The following is a 16870-nucleotide window of genomic DNA, read 5'->3' as shown; positions in this document are numbered from 1 at the left end:
GGAAAGAGAGTTGATAGGAGTCCTAGTAGGATTAGGCATTGGGGTTTACAACTTCGTTTGGGTGAGGTTAAGAGTCCTAATCACTCGCTAATCTTGAATTTCGTGTGGTTTCAAGTATCTATAGATTGTAAAGTTCTATGAACTTAGTTATCATGACATGATTGAATAAAATTGAGTCTATATTCCCAAGCTTGGTTGCCAACCATTGCTCTCCCTCCCTCTCTCCCCCATCTTTAGAGGAGCATCAGTCATCCCAATTGTGGTGAGGTTTAAGAGTCCTAATCCCTCGCTAATCTTGAATTTCGTGTGGTTTGAAGTATCTATAGATTGTAAAGTTCTATGAACTTAGCTATCATGACATGATTGAATAAAATTGAGTCTATACTCCCAAGCTTGGTTGCAACAATTGCTTTCTCTCTGTTCTTCTCTCTGGCTCTTTTTCTCTCCCATCTTTAGGGGAGCATCAGTCATCCCTCCTCATTCCCTTTCTTTCCTTCTACTCTCTTTTTTCTCTCGTCCCAAAAAAGTAATCCACGAACTCCAAATTCGCATCAAATGAGCACGAATACACACTCAGAAAACCATCACATAAGAAAAAAAAATAAAAAATCAATCGTTTTGGTTTAACAACATTTAATACTTGGCGACATGAACTATCATGGCTGATAACTTAGCACATACCACATCACGTGTAATTCACATAAATTTTTATACATAATACGTATACCAGATTTCACATGCAATTACTATAAATATATTTGTAACATATACTTGTATAGTATACCACTAATACATTTACAGTCTTGGTTTTGGTATGCATTTTGATTTCCATATGTTTTTCAGTGGGGATGGAAATGGAAACAGTTTAGTCGTTTCACATCGGTTTCGGTGGAAATTTCAAAACATGATCCTAAGTCATAGAAGTTTCCTATTGACTTGGTAGGGTCAAAACCAAGCTGACTTGGGCAAGTCAATGATTGACTCGAGGAGGTTTTTAGACAATGCATAAAGATTCTACTTCACATCCTCTAAAAATAGAAATAAAATATATCATGACCAAAACCTCTCCAACTCCTAGTTTTCGCACAAGCACCTCTCCAGGACTTATTGTATTTTATGATGATTGTCAAGCATCTGTACAATGGATTCGATATCAATAACTCCTTTCTGCAAAATGAACTGTTGCTATCTTCAATAACATGTAATCTAACAGAACAACTCCGACAGCATGATTGGTATGCGTAATGAGCAAAATGTCTTCTTGTTGATAATGGGTATAGTATCGACATATAAGAGAGAAAACGAAAGCCAAAAATAACAGTAGCCTTAATAAGGTTCATTAACAAGGATAAAACAGCAACTATATATCTCTTATGTGCAATACAATGGTTTTGGAAAGCATATACTAGCAAAAATCTTGAATCATTCATAATTTTCCATGTTTCTTACTTATTACAACTTTCCTATCTAAAATTTCCACTTTTCGCTAAATACACATTTCCTATAAGAGATTCATTCAAGAACAATGGCAGTGGCCAGACATACAACATTATTAACATTATGGAGTATGGACATGTTTGGAAACCCTGAAAATTTTTCCACAAAAAAAAAATGGTATGAAAGTTTTACCTGAAAAGGGGTTAACAAACCATTAAAATTATTTTCCAACGAAAAAAATTCAGGAATAATTTTCATAGTTGCCAACCATGCCCTAAAGATTTCCATTTCAAAAAAAAACCTCTAAAGATTGTCTTTAGAACATGAAAGTAGGCTTTTGTAGACAAATTGATGACCTCATCTTTTCCCTTAACAGATTTTCATCTTATGTCATTTATTTAGTCTCCAAATTGCTATATACAAAATGGAATAAAATGGAATTGAGCACTTCATATTTTAATAGCCAATAATTTGATTACATCCAATAAAAAGAAGAGAAAAGCTAGATTTTCCAATAATTTTGGAAAGCATATACTAGCAAAAATCTTGAATCATTCATAATTTTCCATGTTTCTTACTTATTACAACTTTCCTATCTAAAATTTCCACTTTTCGCTAAATACACATTTCCTATAAGAGATTCATTCAAGAACAATGGCAGTGGCCAGACATACAACATTATTAACATTATGGAGTATGGACATGTTTGGAAACCCTGAAAATTTTTCCACAAAAAAAAAATGGTATGAAAGTTTTACCTGAAAAGGGGTTAACAAACCATTAAAATTATTTTCCAACGAAAAAAATTCAGGAATAATTTTCATAGTTGCCAACCATGCCCTAAAGATTTCCATTTCAAAAAAAAACCTCTAAAGATTGTCTTTAGAACATGAAAGTAGGCTTTTGTAGACAAATTGATGGCCTCATCTTTTCCCTTAACAGATTTTCATCTTATGTCATTTATTTAGTCTCCAAATTGCTATATACAAAATGGAATAAAATGGAATTGAGCACTTCATATTTCAATAGCCAATAATTTGATTACATCCAATAAAAAGAAGAGAAAAGCTAGATTTTCCAATAAGTTAAAAGATACATGCTAAAGGACACATACAGAAAGCCAAGCATCGAAAGAACCACAAAACATGCGAAAGAAAAGCATCATGATATCTGAAAATCTTAAGCCTAGCAAATGAATTCTACAAACATTAAAGTCAGGCTTTCTTTCTCAAGATACAACCCTCTTACAGACCTCCTGTTAATCAGAACTAATAAAAAAAACAAGGAAAAGAAGCCTTCATATCAATTCAAAGCTCCATACAATCCCCCATAAACCATAATACGATAGAAAGGGCACAAGATAGTGCCAATGATAAAATACATAAGTTATCAATGTAAGTGTTTAAACAGAGAATACCCAGAAAACATAAGTCGCATCTCCAATTCGAAGAAGCAACTGGCTTTCTCACCGATCCAGGGCTTTATCCAGAACATAAGCATACGGAGGCATAAATTAGCAACCCATTACTGCACAATTGTACACAAAAGCTCCTGCTCGCTCCCTGATGGAAAGCACATCCCAATCAACAGGTTCTCCCCGATTACCATCCTCTGGGCGCCAAGAGTGCAACACAATGACTTCTCCCTCGGGCCCTCGATGTCCACCAACCACCAGTAATTTTTCACCACATGACTTGAATGCCAGACCCCAACCATTATACGAGTCAGCCCTAACTGGCAATGTCCTTACAACACTCCATGTATTATTTGACTTGTCGTATTTTTTAACTTCATTTGTGGATTGATCAGCAGCATACAGCTGATTATTTACTACAGCAACCAGAGGGGGAGATTGGGTAGCTCTATTTCCACGAGGGTACATGTTTCTTATCCTCCTCCAAGTTCTCGTCTCAATGTTATATTCCTCACCACAAGTTAAGGAATCTGTGTGGCTCAACATGCCTCCTATGACATAAAATTTCCCATCCATGAAAAAGCCAGAACACAACTTGCGTGGCAAGTTCATATCAGGCAAACTTTCCCAACGACCCATCTCAGAATTGTACAACTCGGCAGATTTTAAAACATGACCATTCCTATCACTCCCTCCAGCAACAATAGCGATTTCTCCGCAGCTACTAGAACCAAACAGACAACGAGGTAAGTTCATCAGCGGACATCTAGACCAATCACGTGTTACCCAGCTATACATCCAAATAGCAAATCCAGACAATTCCCGGCCAAAAACAAGCAACTCAGTCCCTACAGCAAGAGACTCCTTGTCAGCTAATGAGAAGCAATCATCACATGGCATTCTAGGTAACCTAGTCCATCTCTGTCTGACAGGATCAAAAGCTTCCCAAGGCATCAAACTGCAGGCTAAATAGACCCAATGCTCAACTAATCCCAGCTGCCTCCTCAATTTGTGCAGATAACCACTACCAATTAACGATTTAAACCTTTTATTCAGACAAGTAAGTGAAGTGTAGTCAGAACGACAGGTCCATGCCAGACAATCTAATGCCATGTCGTCATGAAGACCGGGGAGGAGACACTCATTTGATGCTTGCCCATCGTAATCACCTCCAGGATGTGTCTTAACACTAGGCCTTTTCTTCTTTAATCCAATGAACTCCAAACTAGGCATATACATTTGTTTGTCAAATATGTTTTTCCTAACATCTTTTAACAAGTACCCATTTTTTGCTAGTAACATGTAAGCTAATAAATACCAATTCTTCTGGAAAGATCCACAATCCTGATCAAAGGAACTGGGATGTTGTGAAAGCACACAACCTTGAGCCCTAACCATGGCTTCTGATTTACTATCTGACGCTTCCTTCTTTTTATCTGGATTCTCAAAGGAACAAGCTCAAAAACAACTGGGATTCTGCAATTGAGAATATAACGTTGGTCAGAGAGATGAAGAAAAAAAACCAATAAGCAACATGGAATGGAAACCAAAACATCAAATCCTTCCAATGAACAGAACCTCGCCCATCAATCAACTAAGACATACATTTCATCCAGCAGTACAAAATAAAGGCAGAATAGAAACTCAGGCAAACAAATATCAATCTTCATTGGAGACAAAACTGTAGCCCGACCACCTAAGAGTAAAAAAAGATTTTGCCAGATGGAAGAAACAAAAATTCCAAATGTAGCATCCAGCAACAATAAAAACACAGCCAAAAATCAACAACGCGGCCACTTTCACAACAACCATCCACCCATGATTGCAAAAGAAATTCCCCCATTTTGTGCAAAATTGCTCTTTTACAGTTGTTTTTCCACCAAGCATAAATTTGCAGCTGCCAACCACAAAGAAAACACCAAACATAAATCATACGTGTTTTTTCTTTCAACATTTCTCAAAGTTAATTGCATATTTTTCTACAGATCAAAAGCCATAATACAAATATCATTCAACTGGCATACCAGACAGTAATCCGAAGAAAAAGATAAAGTTCCAGAATTCTAAGAGAAAGATCTACACCCAGTCCCCATAACTTAAACAGATAAAAAATTTGAATCTAAATCTCACCTCAGAAGAATATCGTCATTGCTTCTCTATCGAAATCCCAGACTTTGAGGAGAGAAAAACGCACCAGTTTAAGAATGAAAAGTTTTACCTCAATGTAAAACTTGCCCCGTCAATCAATTCAAGTTTCAGTTTTTTTTCCATGGAGAAAAAGCAGATCTAAATAAGAACCTCCAACAACCTCACCTCAATACAATGTATTGCCCATTCGTCGGCCGCTAATACATCTTATTCCCTCAAGAAATCTTATAATTAACCTAATCCAGGGAAATAAAACACAGATCTTCAGATCTGAGAAGCCGCATTGAAAGAAGACAGATTCTCCCCCATTTCTACACCGAATCCCACCAATATCTAACCAAAAAAGCGCCAAACCCTAACCTGAACCTCAGATTCAGATCTCCGGACAAAACAATGAGGAAAAGAAACTCCTTTTATCGGATCAAGCTTCTTCACGGCAAAAAACAAGATAGCAAAACTGAAATTAAAAATCAACAACAGAAAATCCTCAACAGAAAGTCTAAGGATCTGAATTTCAGAAAAAACGACCATAATCAAACGGAATTCCCGGCATAAAACGGCAGAAATCTCACCGGAATGATCGGATTCTAGAACGGGAAACAGATCAAGTGAATCTCTAGGGAATCGAAAGATCGCCTCCACCGGAAAAGTAAATCTCCTCCATTCTACGGCCGAGATCTCTCAATCTACCGCCGGATGGCAGCCGGAAACCTCGTCTGTAGGTCACCGGAATCCGATCTTGAGAAGAAGATTCCCCGCGCCGGAAATCTATTCAGGTGAAAAACCCTACCGGAGCAAAGAATCGGAGAGAGAGAGAGAGAGAGAGAGAGAGAGAGAGAGATCCCTACTCTTCCACCCTCGAGAGATATGTTTCAACGTTTTAAAGCAATTTTCGATTCCGTTTTTTCTTACAGCACCGTAGTAAAAGAACTCCGTAAAACGATAAATCGGAATCCGATCCACACGTCTGTCTTTCTTGATAAGGACCAGATGGGAGGGAGAACACGAAATGACTAAAATACCCAATGAATACTCCTTTTGGATGTACAGAGTCATAAGTTTGTTTTGTAATTTTATCAGGGATTTGCTAGGGACAATCGCAAAAACCATTTCTAGGACTGACTGCAGCCACCTCAATGAATTTAATGAATATGACAAAAATTTGTTGAAAAGTGAGCCTATGTGGCTACTCTCTAATCGAACAGTCGGCCCTCAAAAGGACTTCTTTAATGGTCCCTAGCAAATTCTTTTTTTATTAACTTTGTGCTTTTCGTGTTATGACGAGTTTACCCTCCATTAATTTTCTACCTGAATCCGTATTCGACACGTAGGCATGACATCATCGAACTGATAAATCACCTCGCCGTTTAGTAGCCGTCACGCATAAATCGAACTGAAACTTTAACATTCAAATCGGATAAAATTTCTACTAAAAACTTATTTTCCTTTTTTTTAGTTTTTTTTACTTATTTACTTATTTTGCAAAATCTTTTGGTAAGTGATATATTGCCCCCTCTGCGGTATTTAGGCCAACTCTTTTACACTAGTTTGGGTTGCCCCATGTAAAAAAGGGGTGAGTATATATCATTTCCCAATCTATTTAGACAATCATATGGAAGCACGGTAGGGTGATCGGGTCCATTAACATTATTGGTCATCACCAATCAGGCTAATTGCCCTTGGGCCCACTCTCGTAGGATGATTATAGGTCGTTGATCAAGCATGATGGAAAAAGATGTTGATTGTTGCACCCCTAAGTCTTGAGAGAGATTGTTAGAGTTGCTAGGGACCATTGCAAAAGGCATTACTCAGATGGTCTGTCTCATTTAGACCAGCCACCTCATGAATGATGACAAAATCTACTGAAAAGTGGGCCTCAGTGGCTAGTCTGACATGCGACAAACCATCTGCGAAATGCCTTCTGCGATGGTCCCTAGCAAATCCCTAGTAATATGCAAGTAATATAATATGATGTCCCTGCTACATGATAGATTCATAGTGGGTCCCATAGAGAAAAGAAATACAATCAGTCGTGAATGTATGTTTGGAGGGATGGTCAAGCCTTTTGTGCCAAAGTTTAGCAGGAGAAATGGTACGTGCAGATGGAACAAATTGTTTGTTTGAAGGTTTACATAGTGGTAAAAGCACATCATCCCGCATCTTAAACAAATAAGGGTGTTAATTTCTTGATGATGGGGGTGCAGACATTAGCTCCAAGTTCCTAAATTGATACATAAAGCCCTGTTAGGATGTTAGTGCGTTCATGCTCGTAGTGGGTGTACAACATAAGTGCCACCCTTGATATTGGATCCAACTATGGCCTCTTAAGAAGTCAAATATAGTTGGATCAAATATCAAGGGTGGTCATGCAGACAAATGGAGCAACTAAAGAAAATTGGTAAAGTGCCACTTGAATCCAAAACTTCTAATGGCTACACAAAATGGTAGGGTGTTAGTCCAATGTTAGGCAATTCACTTCTAAAAATATCACAATCTATGCGAAATTGCACTGTCTGCATTGAATGTAAAATCAACAATTGTGTCAGCGTACTTCTCCAAGACTGCTTCTTTCACATTTCAAGGAGAATGGGAGGATGGGGAGAGCAATAGAGTAGAATCAATTATTATAATTACCACTATATATTGGCATTAAATTATCCTCCACACACAAGATTGCTATAGGAATAAATGTAACAAGAAGATGCTTGAAGAGGAGTGTGAAGGGAAAAGCTTGGAAATGGGGGAGAGTTCGGTACGAAAGGATTTCATCCTTTTTCTTGATATCCAAAGGAAAATGAATTGGAGGAGATGACTACCACATGAGTTTATAGGGGAGGCGACAAAGTTGTTTTTTATCTTATAAAAACAGCATCCTTTGTAGATGAAACATGTATTCAAGGGCACTGGATGAGAAAAATGGTGTTACTTTACTCCTTTTCGTTGCATCCAAACGGATCTTAAGCAAAAGCAAGTGAAAGTAATATGTCAAATCGAACACTTCAAATCTCCACTATCTTCTAAAGAATAGAAAGAGTCAAATATCAAATCAATATCGCATCTAGCTACTGGAATGCATTATACAGCACAATTATTTTTCCCATTGCCAAATTAAGGAGATGATATTTTCACCCCTCTGCAGCAGTTCTGCGTGCTGCAGAGGGGTGAAAATATCATCTCCCCCAAATTATACGACCCCAAAATCCAAAATCAATGCAGTTGTGGTAGATGTTTAGTTATTATTCTATTTTCACAAATGGGAATGAAATCCACACTACCTTCTTTTGATGAGATTTTATATGGTGTAACTGTGTAAGGCCTTACAACAATATGTTAGGCGCACCGCCCTTGATATTTGATCTAACAGCAGCTCACTTTTTGAACTTTTTGAGGAGCTGCTGTTGGATCAAATGTCAAGGGTGGTACTTTCACCGTTCAAGGGCCTTATTATTGTAAGGCCTTACACCATATAATTTCTCTCTTTTGATAACCAAAAGGAGATGATATTTTCACCCCCTGTGCAGTATGCATGTGCCCCCCTTATAACATGAACAGTGGGCACCTTTAACGCTTTTTGACCTCAAATTACGTTAAAAGGGGGGTGCATGCGTACTCCAGGGAGTGAAAATATCATCGCCCTAACCAAAATCTCTTTAAATTTAGGGGAGTGATAAATCGACCCCCAAATTTACTCTTTTCTAGTTACTTGTTAAAGGATATTGCATTTATCACTGCCCTAAATTTACTCTTTCCTAGTTACTTGTTAAAGGATATTGCATTTCTCAAAAAGACTACTGATATCCCCACTGCCATGTTTTGATAATGAGACATAATAATCACCATATCCTTTGTTTTTCAAAATTGGTCGGTGGGAGCTTGTAGGGAATTGTAATAGCCTTTGACAGCTGTTAAATTATTAAAGACGACATGGTTTGTCTTATTATCAGAACATGGTAGTGCAAACATCATTAGTCTTCTCAAAAAAGCTATCAACATTCTTTTGACAAAGCTAGTGGTGTCATTAGTCGAACAAATAGTGGTCCCGTTCGTGGAGACTTTAGTTTCTATAGCCTCCAACACTCTCTGCCGTTTCAAACTCCGTAGTCCCAAAAGCGTAATTAAATGGGTAAATGAAGATAATAAATAATGGCTCTAAGTCTGTGATTTCCTCTTACGTGAAAAGTAGTGTTCCCAGATTATCCTTATTGGCCCAAACGAGGCGCACGTGGCGAATCTATGCACATTCTCCGCTGTGGACCCCACCCGCCTTGTCTTTTATTCCGAGGATTTATTTAATTATTTTACTCTACCGTTCATTGTCCCTATATATGACAAGAATACCACTGGGGCTATGGAAAGTAACCATAATTGGATGCGTGTGGTAAAATGACGATCATACCCTCCGTCACTTCATTTTTCCTGACGTGGACGACCCTAGTTCTTCAACCTAATTGGGTGAAAGTTTAGATGCCCAATTTTGCCCCTGCAGCAACATTCAAAGAACCCTATTTTTAGTGATCTAGACAGTTGATCTAGCACCCTTTCTCCAAAAAATCAGATTATCCCAGACGTTAATCACCTAGGTATCTGATGAGAGAGTTAATTAGGGCCCACGAAATGAACAGCCGAGATCACAGAATGTTGGCCCCACCTCAATGGTTGCTAGCCCTACTAGAAATGGACTAATGCTTGTAGCAAATATGGGCATACTTCTAAAGGTAAGGGTATCCCCACAAAAAATGGAGTTGGGTGATTTTAAATGGGGAGGATACATGTACCATGTGCAGGCAAGTGGGAGTCTAATTTTTCACTTAATTATTTTGTGGAAGGCACAATTTCAGTTAGTTGGAAGGCAACTTGTCACTAAAAAAAAAGTTATGCTAACATAAATAGCAATTAGGGATTTGGGCCGTTTGGCAAAGATCCCTTGAAACTTTGAATGGCATATATCCTTCACACACACCTACTTTGTTTACCTTGTTTTTCAGCTTTTCTCCCATCAAGATCAAAGTTTTAGTCTGTGGACCACCTGCACTTTTCTCTGAGCTTTTAACCTGCTACCACTTGTTCATCTGATGCAACAGTTAATCTATTAGAGCTTCAAAGACTCGCTGGAAAGTACACTTTTCAATCGTCTTTTTGCGATAAACAGACAGAAAATCATTTGGGAGGAGTTCAGAAAATGTTTGGAAAGAGTTTGGAAGAATTCTGAAAAACCAAAAGAACATGTTAATATTTAGAACACTAATATATATATTACACATATTTTATACTGATCTTTATTACAAGGAGGAATGATAGATGCAAGGGAGCCATTGCACAAAGAGCCGGAAAAGGGCCCTCGATTGGTTCCACACCATTAAGTGTTACACTTAATGGCGTGGAACCAATCAAGGGCGGCTCTTTACACTTAATGACGTGGAACCAATCAAGGGCCCTTTTCCCGCTCTTTATGCTATCATTGCTCTTATTACAAGACATCACAAAAAAACAAAAGACAAGGAACGTGGGTTATATGCATGTGTTTGCTAGATTAAGATGTGTGTTTTTAACTCGAAAAATGCGAGAATTCTGAATTATTCAAGATTCTTTTAAAGTTTAAAATGGGGCATAAAACTCAGGATTTTCTTTCCAAGAGTTTTTCTACTATTTGGAGAATTTTGAAAAAAATGCTATAGATGGATTCCAACCTAGATTTTCGCCAGTAATAAACCTTAAAACCTGCACATTGACGACACTGGAAGTAGCGTTGCTGAGACGCAGAACAGTATCTGGTTCGAGATGTATTTACCTGAATACCTTCCACTCAATTTTGTCGTGGAAGAGAACTTAGAGAAGGGATATACTCTGTTGGAGAACCAAATTAGTTACCTTTGCATCGAGGCTACTGGCGGAAATGACAAAACCGCCCTTGAAGTAGTGGGACCTTTCATCATGGGGTCCATCGCTTCCACCAATGAGAACCCTGTTGAGTAAATTAATTTGATGCCCTGTCATTTTCGATTCCATGATCCCAAAAGGCATAAAGCACAGGAAAGAGGTTAGGATGTAGACAACTGATAAATGGAATCAAGCAAAGTAATCTCAGGAAAAATTATCTCTTCTGATAAATGGAATCAATCAAAGCATAATCTCAGGAAAATGATCTATTCCAATTTAACAGTTCAGTGCATGCCACATGTCAAACAACGTTGGCCCTGTCATTAATGCGCATTAGTCTTTTGAAGATTTCTCTTCTGCCAATTTTTTCTTCTATCTGTCCCTTTCAATGTTCTAAGGGCAGATTTGTGCTCTTGTACTTGCAATGTAACAGTTATTGAAAGATTTGGCAATGCAAAAGCTCCCCATATCACCCTAAAACAATCATTGTCCCCAATGAGATGACAATCTAAAGATAAAATAATCTATTAAGAATAACTGAACATTTACCTCATTCAAGATATATGCAGAGCCCCCATTTCAAAAAAAAGATATATGCAGAGCCTAAAACACTGATCTATTTCTTTAATGGGAGACTAAGGGCAGATCAAAACCTAGTAAAGGCAATGAAAGACTCGAGCTAGAACCATAGCTCCAACAATATAAACAGTCATCAGCACTGAACGGTTGCGTATTCAGACAGGATAATGTAATCTTCTAAGAATGGTTACAAAAGTTTTAGAAATGATAAGTTAATGTCTTCGACAGAGGTCCTAATGTCCCATTTGCAAATAAGATTAAATTAAAATAATCTTATTAGCAAATAAGGACCAATTCTGGTGGCATCCAAAGAGGCTCGTGTGCCATATAGTGGAATTTGGAGTATTTGGTAATATGAGAGGATGTTATTCATGTTTCAATGTCTTATCTCAACTGAGTATTGGAAATAGATAAAGAACATTGCTGTGTTGCTTGGTAATGGTTCAAGCTATTGTTGATGTCTTTGGCTAATCCATTTTTAAGAAAATTTCTGGAGACAGTTTCTATATAGGAAACAGACAGGCATAGAACCTAAAAAAATAAAATCAAAGCAGTTTCTATATAGGAAAGAGTAATGCATGGAACCAATAAAAAAAAAATCAAAGCCATGTCTGACCCATTTCACGCCATTACGCCCCAACATTAGCAAAAGATATCACACCAAATTCTAGTATAAGGTTATGTCTGACATATGATTCAGATTGTGCCACTGACCAATACGAGTGAGTTGATCTCTCGTCCTAGTGAATGGAGTGCAAATAAGACCGGCACTTAGTTTCTCCTTAATAAAATACCCCTCAACCTCAACATGGTGTTCGTCACTTCGTCCTTTCATGCTACACTAGATTATGAACAATTACAATGGTTGCCTTGTTATCACAATAAAGTCTCATAGAACCCTGGTAGTCAACCCCCAACTCTTGAACGATAATTTTTAACCAAAGTAACACATAAAACCCCATCTGTCATGGATCTAAACTCAGCCTCTGCACTCGAGGCCTTCTCTGGAGCGGATTTCAACTATTGTAGCATCCTTAACACAACTTCCAAGTGGGAAGATCGAGGAGCATGCAAAAATTGACTCGCGACTCCAACTAGGATACTTACTAAGCAGTCATTCCAATTCCTCCTCAGAAATGGAGACCTTCCGAAAAGATTTTTAGCAACGGATATGGATGAATCATGAGGCAAAACCCAAAAGCCAGTAGATCTAGAACTCTCTATGGTAGACATGTTAACTGCAGTAATGCCTAGCTTGCGATAGCACCCTTTTTTCTTTGGAATGATATTACCTAGTTAGCTGAACAACAAGCTCCCAACAATACTCCTTACCATGCCTTGTCTTCCCACACTGAGTGAACTACAACTATTCATTTCCCTTGATGAACTTCTCATCTCCCTTTTGAAATCCAGTGCTAGAGGCAATTGTTGATTTCATGAACACTAAAGAATTATATTTTGGGGTCGATAACAATCTACTATCCTCACTCTGAACGTGAGCATAGACTTGATTCAAGGAAGGTAGCTCATCTTGTCCAAGTAACTGAATCCTGATAAGCTCAAATTCAGGATTAGGACTTGCAAGAAACTCAAGGATGCGATTGAGCTCCAGTTTCTTTCTATAAGTGCCAACTTATATACACACCGGCTCATAGGGGCCATAAAAATCAAGCTCTTGCCACATACGTCTGAGGGATGCAAAATAGTTAGCCAAGGACTTCTCCCCCTGTCATAGATGGCAATGTCTAGTCGTAGCCAGTATATCTGACCAAAATTCTTCATCTGCAAATAAGTTTGGATTGCGGCATCCCAAACATCGTTGGATGTCTTTAGAAATATGAAGCCAATATTGATGTCACGCTTCATCAAACTCACCGGATAAGACATGAGAGAAGGGTTCCATGCTCCCCATCGATCATGAGTAGGATAGGTAGAAATTAGTTCCTCTGTCTTCCCTGTCAAATAGCCAAGCTTGCCTATACCCCCAATAAGTAATTAACAACACTGCCTTGACCATTGCAGCTAATTGGGGCCATTTAATTTTAATGCCATCATTGGCGCTCCTAGATTATCCAAAAAATACCAGTAATTCAAAGTTCAGAACCCCAGGTATTGGATAAAGCAATCTCAGTGTTATTGCCGTTTGAGATCTCAATAGACAAAAAAAACAACTCTTATGAAGCTTTCTAGGAGTTTATGTTCTGATGTGATCCGACAGTCTTTTCTTTTTTTTTTAATGGTGTGATCCAACAGTCTTAGTTCCAAGATTTAGTTATTATTGGTTTCTTTAAAATGCGAAAAAACTTGATCAAATATTGGAAAAGCTAAAACAAGCCACCATATATGTTTGCAAACTAATGAACTCGATCGAGCATTTTACCATCTTTCGAGTTGACTCACATTAGAACCAAAGTCAAGTGTCCATTTTTTAAACCTTAATGAAATTATTCAAGAGCCTACATATGCCAGTGTACTGATTCTAAAGATTCTATTTCAGGGTCTCTCGTAACATAAGAAAGCAAAAAAGCTAGAAGTGCACAAAAGCAAAACCCAAGAGGTGCAATGTCATAAACTACCAAAAGAGGGAACCACAAAATGCTATTGAATCATCCTCAATTTTATCATGTCTAGTTGAACATTAAAAAGCATCAATGAAAGAAGACAACTCAACTCAACTCAACTCAACTAAGCCTTTGTCTCAAACCAGTCATGCAGAAGGTGAAAAAGGATCTACCCGGCTCAAATTGACTAAGTCTAATCCTGACGCTAGTTGGGTTCATCTACATGGATCATTTTCTTCCATTCTATCCTATCCAAGGTCATGTTCTCTGTTATGTTCCTAGCCCTCAAGTCTTTCCTCACTGTTTCTATGAAATGAATCCATCAATGAAATAATTGACTAACAAATTATACTCTATTCATAACCGTTATCTCCATAAGCAAAAAATAAGAAAACCCAAAGGAATGTTGAAAAGCCATTGCTTTCTCAAGCAAATGCCAATAGAATAATAATTCTGCAATCATAACTTTGAAACTTCCTATTAAACCCGAATAGTATAAACTTCCATTTTTAACTTCTCCGTAAGAAAATGATCATGCTAGTTCACAGATTCAAATAATCCAATAACCTATCAAAAAATAACTACTAAATATAACAATTTACATAATAAATCGGCATCATAAAACAGACAAATATTTAGAAATTTCAGTTGTAATTTTTCACCAAAAGGGTTATTTATTCTCATCCCATATCATCCAAAACCCTTTCTGTAAAAAAAATAAATCAAAACAATCCCTATCAATTTATTCTCTTTTCTTGAACTGTATCCATCACTGTTAAAATGCAGAAGCATTCAACGTCTTATATACCTTTACATTGATAACCATTTTTTTCTAGGAAAATAAAAGATCAAACAATAAAAATAAAAAAAGTATTAGCTAACCCTCGAATATCAAAGCAAGAAACTGAGGCATTCAAAACCCTAGCTCATCACATACAAACAATTTATTCCGGAAACAGAAGAAGGGAAATCGGATCTTTCTCCAAAAAAGGATAAAAAGGAAAAAGAAAATGAAGTAAATTAAATTACAGAAATTCCATTACCATTCGCGCTCTTTTTTCCTCTGGAATCGAATTTTTCCCGCGTCTCCATTCAAGTGGGAGATGAAGGCCCCGCCAAGGAGAGATAGAGAGGGTGCGCATCGCGCACACGTGCGTTGTCAATATTTTATGACGGAATTACCCACGGAATATTCTTCTGGGTTAAAAAAAGGGATTTGGTAGGGACCATCGCAGAAGGCATTTGGAGGACCGGCTGTTGCATCAGAGAGCAGCCACATAGGCTTACTTTTCCAACAGAATTTGTCTTATTCATTTAATTCATCAAATGTCTCTGATGCAATAGCCCGTCCACGAAATTCCTTCCTCAATTGTCCTCTAGTTTAGGATTAGGATTTGAGATTAATGCCTTCTTAGACACTAGTTGTAATACTATTGACATGATGGTCGTTGTAAGGTTCTCTATCTAAGAAAGACTCTATCAGGGGCGGAGCCAGGGATTTACACTTGCACAAGTACTGGGATATATTGTTCGGTACTAGCTATCGCGACGTGCTGGTGTTCGCCGTTATTCATGAGCCCAGGCTGACGGTGAAATGCGGCTCTGATACTATGATGATGCAACTGAGTTTCAGACTACGAGACTAATTTTCGTGGAAGGTTAATGCCCCACTTTATATTTGTTTACTTTTATCTTTTCCATTAATTTGTGCACGATCGAAACAGATTTGCCCGGAGGATTTTCTTTTGTAGGGAATTTTAACCGGGTAGAACTTACCCCCTAAAAGCTAGCTGTTAGAGGGAGGGTGCCCATTCACCTACAACCCAACCACATCCATTTCACTTTATCCGATGTGGGACTGTTTGATTTTGTGTGGAACCCCAACAATCTCCCCCTCCACGCGGATGCAATGTGGACAATCTAGGCTATCCACGCGGCGGCAACGTGGGAACCACGAGATACTACGCCAGGGTTTCCGAGATCTTCTACAAAATAGATGAAGGATGTTCGTTTCCTACAAATTAGTCTTGGAGATTTTCTTCAACCCTCCACTATGTGTAATGTGCTCTTCCTTCATGTGGCCCCTATCAATTGGGGGAGGATCCTATGGAATAGGATCCAGTGATTGTACCCTCCCCATGTTAATGTGTGTTCTTAATACTTGATCCCAACTATCTTTAGGCGTCCAAATCCATGAAACAATAACCATTGCATTGAGATTTGAATACCTCCTGCCGAATCCTTCCTCTTTGTGCTTGCTTTCTTTTGCCATGATCGAAGCCTTCCTCTTTAAGCTTGATTTCCTTTGACTATAAAGAAGATCCTCCTCTACTCTTCTTCAGTCACAAAGGGCGGTGGAAAGCTCTCTGTAGACGTGATTCTCTCGGCTTTAGGGTGAGATAGCAAGAGTGATCATGTATGTGGGACGAGGGACCCTAGCCAATATTTATACGTAATGTGGAGACTTTCCATCAAGCTACCTCATCTACTTTATATGGCTCCTAAACTTAGCAAGAACTAAGCTCTCCCAGAATTCTCAAAGATACATTGCCTTTCACATTTTGCCAAAGCTAAGGAATGTTGCCATTTGATTTAAAATGGCTCAGGCCCAAAGTTTCTAGAGAATGGGCATACGCCCAGGGCACCAAGTATGGTAACATTCCAACATTCTCCCACTTGGCCAATGTGGGCTCTTACATTCTTATTGATGTACTTAATGCATGGCAATTTTACTACAGACGCATTTCCAGTGGAACACTTGTCCATGTTAAACCTCTTATGGACCTTTTCAACATAGACCTTCTAGGATGATCCTAGCAATCCTCGAGTCCTATTCCAGTAAATTTCAATTCCT

The 16870-nt window shown here is 38.2% G+C and overlaps 1 long non-coding RNA gene and 1 pseudogene across 6 annotated transcripts; both read right to left on the bottom strand.

Annotated features, from left to right (window-relative positions):
* Positions 1-2590: 2590 nt before the first annotated feature.
* LOC143884745 (F-box/kelch-repeat protein At5g60570 pseudogene) lies at positions 2591-5907 on the bottom strand (annotated as a pseudogene). Of its 5 annotated transcripts, none has more exons than XR_013253054.1 (3): positions 5572-5907; positions 4982-5428; positions 2591-4748 (listed from the first exon to the last, which is right to left on the bottom strand). The product of XR_013253054.1 is annotated as an F-box/kelch-repeat protein At5g60570 pseudogene, transcript variant X4 (transcript). The 5 variants fall into 5 exon arrangements; XR_013253053.1 differs by having other exon boundaries at positions 4982-5425; XR_013253051.1 differs by having other exon boundaries at positions 4982-5907.
* Positions 5908-9837: 3930 nt separating this feature from the next.
* LOC143883403 (uncharacterized) lies at positions 9838-15103 on the bottom strand. Its single transcript, XR_013252377.1, has 3 exons — positions 15060-15103; positions 10868-10986; positions 9838-10068 (listed from the first exon to the last, which is right to left on the bottom strand). It is a non-coding gene; the product is annotated as an uncharacterized LOC143883403 (long non-coding RNA).
* Positions 15104-16870: the final 1767 nt, after the last annotated feature.

Source organism: Tasmannia lanceolata, unplaced genomic scaffold (genome assembly GCF_043159265.1).
Source record: "Tasmannia lanceolata isolate RefF3 unplaced genomic scaffold, GAP_Taslan_0.1 ptg000008l, whole genome shotgun sequence".
In the NCBI taxonomy this organism is placed as follows: Eukaryota; Viridiplantae; Streptophyta; class Magnoliopsida; order Canellales; family Winteraceae; genus Tasmannia; species Tasmannia lanceolata.
This window is presented reverse-complemented; position numbering and strand designations above follow the sequence as displayed.